Raw genomic sequence first — 6,385 nt, 5'->3', positions numbered from 1 at the left:
CTGATCTGAGAAAAAATTAGTAACTCTCTTTGTTGGGCTCAATTTTTGCTTTTTAGAACCTTGAACTAACCCACCGCTCACCTGCAGAAACACCAGTAACAGCGCAAGGGGCTCAGGAACGCAGAAACATGGTGTGGGGGGAAGGAGCCACTATGTTTCATTTCAAAGTTGCAAAGGACTAAAGGTATCCATACAGGCAATTAAGGTATCTTTGCAGTAAGTTCCTGATGAGGCTCAGTAAATTAACACATTCTTATGTGATCACATAAACCTGGCTCATCACATCCATGACGAGATGACACTTTCATAATTTACCAAACTGTGAGAGTTCCTGGCTCTCCCACTGAGAAAATGAACACACAGCCAAAAAAAAGTGGATACTAAGTGAAAAAAGGTTTAGCAAAAAACCTGTGTGGTTGGGAAATACAGCCATATTAGAAGCCTTTGCAGTATCACAGTAAAGCTTTTGTTGCTAAAACCTGGAATTAAAAATGCAATATTGCATACAAAATAGGAAAAACCAATGACTATTTGTACAGCTATCAGCTCTTTGAACCAGATACAAAGGATACATTAGCTATTTTGGTATAGTTTTCAATGCTGAATGAGGTCTTGTATTTGCAAACCCTAATGGTAACTCCAGAGACTGTCTGTTGGGCAAAATGAAAACTTGATACAGAAAACTGATGCATGAATATGAAGCCTGCACCACAAAACCCCCCAAAAATCCCCTTTCTGTAAGAATACTTAATGTCAAGCCTATTAGAGTACACTGCTTGGATGTGCTTGCGCCTGTAACCGAGGCAGAATCAGGTAATCACTTGTTCTTTGCAGCCATGAACTACATCATGCAGGGGCTGGACTGCTCTTATCTGCTCAACTGCCACACAGCTCTGCAGCAATGGACATCCTTGGAAATGACATCTTCAGCAAAACTTGGGTTACAAATGAGTGACGCATAAACCAAGAGCTCATTTTAGAAGTAGTTTCTATATTGTAAGCTCTAGAGGAGGAGGCCTAGGTTTCTTTCTAATCCTATGAGGAAGTAAAAAATCTGGAACCCTAAAGTGGATAAACTTTAGAAGGGAACCTACAAACTAAGGATCTGAATGAAACAGGGCTGGACATAACCAAAGTTACTTGCAAGAACATAACCACTGACGTACGAACGGAGGCGGCATTTCTGAATTCTCAGCAACAGAAGATGTAATAACAGAAACTGGCAGAGATGGTTTCTCTGCCAAAGAAGCCACTCCAGCCAGGCAGCAGACTTCACAGAAACAACAGTCATTTCTTCACTGGAAGAAGTCCTTCCTAGGAGATTTGGAAAACAGCTTCTCCGTACAACGTTCTCCTTTAGCATAGGCCAAATGAGGGAGCAGGTAAATGGTTAAGACAACTTAAACAACAGGAGGCACAAATTAAACCACAGGCGCAAGAGATGTGGGGCGAAAGGTTTTCACCTTGTGAGTTGACTTGAAAACCAAGAGACAGAGATAGTGGTGGTAGATGAAGTCTGATTATGTGCCAGCGTGTGAACTTAGTCCGGGTTTACTCACATCCCAGCAGCCAGCTGTTGCTGGAAGGGAGGCCTCGCTCTCCTTCCTGTCCCTAGCTATGAACTCCTCCCACCGCTTTCCTTGTATCACTTCTGGCATTTTTATGACCATACAGCAAGTCTGTTTAGAGCATTAAACCAGTAGGAAAATTATAAAAGACGGGAAATAGTTTTCTGCTGGGTCAGCCTTGCTGATATTGCTCACCTTATGTTAAGATGAATGGCACTGCCTGCACAGGACAGCACAGAGCGAGACCCCACCTGGAGAAGGGTAGCGAGACCACCATTTTCAGACTGCTGTTAGGTTGGCTGTGTTGTAAACTACATTTTGGAAAGGATGCAAGAGGCAGAAACACCAGGAAACAAGACAAAGAAGATACAAGGAAACCCTTGTATTCATAGGAGCCTGCATGAACAACAGAAAAAGCCTAGGGAAAGCTGTTTGAGAGCAGTACTGTCTGGAAGATGCTTGAAATACAGACAAGGAAAATATTGCCTATTTTCTGCTGTGTTAAGAGACGTATGGTTTTGCTAGCAGCCTGAGTGCACTAATAAGGCTTAATAATCCCGGCCAGCCTCACCTGGGGCCTTTACTCGCACTCCCTGCCCATAGGCCCTGGAGGCCCATTTGGGCTCAGCCCTGGACCTTCAGTCCCTGCCCGAGTTGTGTGGCAGAAGAACTGGCCTTCAGCTCAGCTTAATGTTGGACCTGCCTGCTGATCACTAGACTGTGCCTGATCCTGGCTGCCCTCACCAGATGTGATTCTGACCTGTGGATTGGCTTGACCTTGGATCTCCTTTGTTACCACAAACGCACCTGATGATCTGGACTGGCGGTGGAGCCTGGCTACCGTTTCTAGACCTGCCCTCCCTGCCCAGGTGCTGTGGGGCTGGACACCAGCTGGCGAGGCCCCTGCCCTGTTGCCCATGCTACTGTGCTTGGCTCCCCATCCTTCAGGGAGCAGCCGGCCCTTGCTGTGCCCTAGGAGTTAGCTCAGACAGGCCCTGAAGGCCCAGGTCTGAGCTTAAAGGGGGCTCCTGGCCCCCATGGGCAGAGGAGGGTGGCCAGGGTGTATTAGTGCCCCTGGGCCTTGAACACTTGGTTCCTCAGCCCTGTCACCAATGTCCTTTTAACCAAGGCAACCATGAAATTCTGAACCAGATAACAACTGAGATGAAAAGAGAAGTATTTAATATAAGCAATATTTAAATAGCAACACTCGATATAAGCTTTTTAAGCAAGATCGTGACACTGCAGTCAGGGTAATGTGTGGTTAGTGCATTGTGGTTGCTCACACTTTGGCTAGGCTAATGTAAGTACAGAAATAAAGGTGGCAACTATGCAAGTCAACTCGCAAACACCTCAGAGATAGCATTTTTGTTACTCCCAGATCCTGTTTGTTTCCAAGCTATAAAGCTGTTTATTGCTTACAGCTAACATGTTTGACACAGTTGTGGTTTAAGTTCATCGCTACTACATTTAAGCTAGAACTGATTAGCGTAGTAGATGTGGATTTTGGAGCATGGCATTTAATGGAGAGCCTCCTGAATGTGCACAAGGGAGCAAAGAGATCCAAAAGTCAGAGGATACTACCTAGCCAAGGCCCTTCTCAACAGGACACTTTTGCCGTTCTGGGGGAAGGTACTGAATGTACGTGATACAGTTCTAGAAGTAATTAAACAACAGCAGGTAAAAGATGGTTTACAAATTCAATTTACATTTTTTTTTCCCCCTGTTCTTGATCAAATCAGTTTTAAAACTGAGTGGCATTCATATGAAATAGTGCACGGGCTGCCGGATCACCTTGAAGTCAGGACTCCCGCAGCCGGCCTCAGGCGAGCACAGGTCGGTGTTGCCACCTAGTGGTATCTGACAGCGGTACTGCCACTTGTAAATTGGATTTTCAAGTTAGGGAAGACACAAATCACAACCGATATTTAAGACGCCTTTTATTACTTAAGCTGTTTTTATCCATAGAATCAAGTTTTTCCTGCTAACAGCAGATAACTCTCCACACAACGCGTTCACACGGTTCAATCACGCATACACACACTAAGTTACTTGGTTTGTGCAACAGTTGGGAGGCCAACCCCACCCGCGTACCAAGGTCCTCGGAAAGCCTTTGAAGGGCTCCTCTTTTTTCAGCAGGTGTATGCATAGCCCTGTCGGCTTCATTTGTATTTAGCAGCCATAGCCACCGCTTTTTGGTTGTGGTCCAAGTTACACAACCTGTTGATGCTTGTGCGTGCTGGTGGCCTTGTACGGATTTGGCAGACTCTTGGTGTACTGAGTTTGTCTGTTCTTGTGATTTCAACAGATCTACTGGTCTCTAAAGCTTATCACTTCTTGGGGGATTTTCACACGCTATCTTTCAGCATGTACTATTTCTTTCTGCAGCCTGCTTTTTGGTAACATTTCTCGATCCGCACCTATACAGCCCATCCACACAAACTCACACAAAAGGGGCTTTTACAACAACTTGGCCTATAAAGTAATTCCACAGAATACTAAGATTTATTTTAAAAAGTTACCCAAACCCAATGTATCTGTGCTAGAGAAATTAAGACCACTACAATTAGTCCCCTGTTTGGGAAAGGGGATTTAAAAAATCTTACGGTCTTACCTGGATAGTATATGAAAATGCCCCTGGATCCGTATCTCATCAACTCTTTACATATTTCAGCAGTGTCTGAAACATAAAAGCGGGTAACAGTGACCCTAAGTATATGCAATTTCTCCTTTTGTGGCTGACAAGAAAACATAATTCTCATCATACAAAATGTCAAGTGCCATCTTTCTGAGTTGGACAGAGGAGGCCTTCTTACTTGCTGTGAAACCTTAGTGGGTAGGGGACTACACATTCAGCCCTGGTGATTGTGTCTGGCAGACTGTAAAATAAGGAGTAATAAAACTGGGAAAACAAAGAGCTAATACCTAAATCTACAATTTTAACATGACGGCTAGCCCCCTGCCTCCCAACCACAGGGAAAAAAAAAAAACAATTGGAGAAATTCTGTGGAATTTTGCAAATATATTAGAAAAAATACGAGTAAAAAAAAGTATATAAAGTAAGGACAAAAAAGCACTTCACTACTTTTTTTTATAATTAATTAGATTATCACATGATAATACTGTTGTAAGACTAAGTGATTTTTTTCAGCCAATGGCCTGTGGATCCACAGGAGTACACAACATAGTCTCAGAGAAGCAACTAAGAACATCTATGCAAAGTGCCAAATGCAAATGTTAAGCACACAAGCAAAAAATACCCAACGGGGATCGTTCATGAAAGCAGCAGCTTGATTGTTTGGTACAGCATGTAATGTTCCTGTGAATTTCAAGTAAAAAGCAAGCTGTGACAAACACTTGAGAATGTTTTGCATAAACAGAAGCTACAAGCATTGGAAACTGGAGTAGCAAAGTCAAATATTAAAAATGGTTAGTGAGCTATTTTCCGTAAAGGCTAAGAACAAACACATCTTAGACTGGAATTTTCCTACCTTAGAGACTTTTTGCATAGCTAACGGTAAACTTAATTTTCTAGATAGCCCTGCTTGGAAAAGCTATTTGGAGTACTCTTTCAAAACCAGTCATGTCACTCTTCTCAATTGTGCTATGAAAAATGTACTTCCCAAAGCTTTTAAAAATAAATCACGTGGAACGGCTCCTGCAGACGCTGTGGGCCTTGCTTTGTTGCAAACTGCGCAACAGATGCAGAAGGCAATAGGGTGCTAAATAATTTGGAACAGCACTGTTACTATCTTGCAGCTGTTTCACAACATGGAAAAGGGGGGTTCAGAGCTTAAATCTTCTGTGTTGGACCATAATTTAGATACTGAATTTCAAAGTAATCAGGCAGTCATGGAAACAGTTCAGACATACAGTTACTCTTCACAAAATGGCACCTTATTGGAGTCAACATATGGATGGAAAAGTGGTCTCAGAGGTCTTTCTAAATGCAGTGTATATGAGCTGCAATAACCCATTTGCTCAGCTTAGTTGTTGAGTTATGCAAAAAGATCTTGATAACAGCTACTGAGCTTTTTACTGGAATGAAAAAGCTTTTATTGTTCATCCTGCCTACTAGGCTAGGGTTTCATCTATTTCTCTGGACAAAATGCTCACAATATTGCCTTTGTAAGTAATCACCAGGTAAAATGGCTGATTCAGAGCTCTCAAATTTTTAAGTCTGCCATCTCAAGGATTGTTTTGGAATCCTTTAGCAGTATGAGCGAAGTTACAGCTCAGCAGCTGAGAATCTGAATGTTTTGCATGGACAGCCAGAAATGCGTGCATTGAGGGTAACTAAATTGAGTGGCTTCATGAGTGCAATTTCAATATGCAATACACAAACACTGCTGAATTTGAAATGGCTTAAGAAAAAATATTTTTTTCCCATAAGCTGCTCTTACTTTGGGAGCTCCACTGGTACCTCTCTCTCAGCCCTGCAGATGTTAAGAAGATGATTTTCTCTCTCAAGTACAGCCTGGGGCACTTAGGAAAACACACTTGCTATTTGCAACGGGGTTTGGAACCAAGGAAAATGAACTGCAAGTAAAAAGTTTTCTGCCCCGTAACATTGTTTTACTCTCTGGCTCCTGGAGCACCTTATCCTTTTGTCAGCTCTGTCAGCACCCGCGCTTCCTTCTTCCACAACAGGTCTGGGGTCCGCACGCCCTACATGCCTGTGCCCGGGCCGCGGGGGCTCCCGCCTGGGAAGACATGGGAAGGAGAGCGCATCCCGCCCCTCGCAGGTGAGCCACAGGCTGGCTGCTCTCCGGAGGGTTCCAAAGCGGCCAACGGGGGCACTGAAAAGCCCTCACTAA

This window comes from Pygoscelis adeliae, unplaced genomic scaffold (genome assembly GCF_000699105.1).
Source record: "Pygoscelis adeliae isolate BGI_AS28 unplaced genomic scaffold, ASM69910v1 Scaffold14, whole genome shotgun sequence".
In the NCBI taxonomy this organism is placed as follows: domain Eukaryota; kingdom Metazoa; phylum Chordata; class Aves; order Sphenisciformes; family Spheniscidae; genus Pygoscelis; species Pygoscelis adeliae.
The sequence above is the reverse complement of the archived record's forward strand: the minus strand, read 5'-3'. Positions refer to the sequence as shown.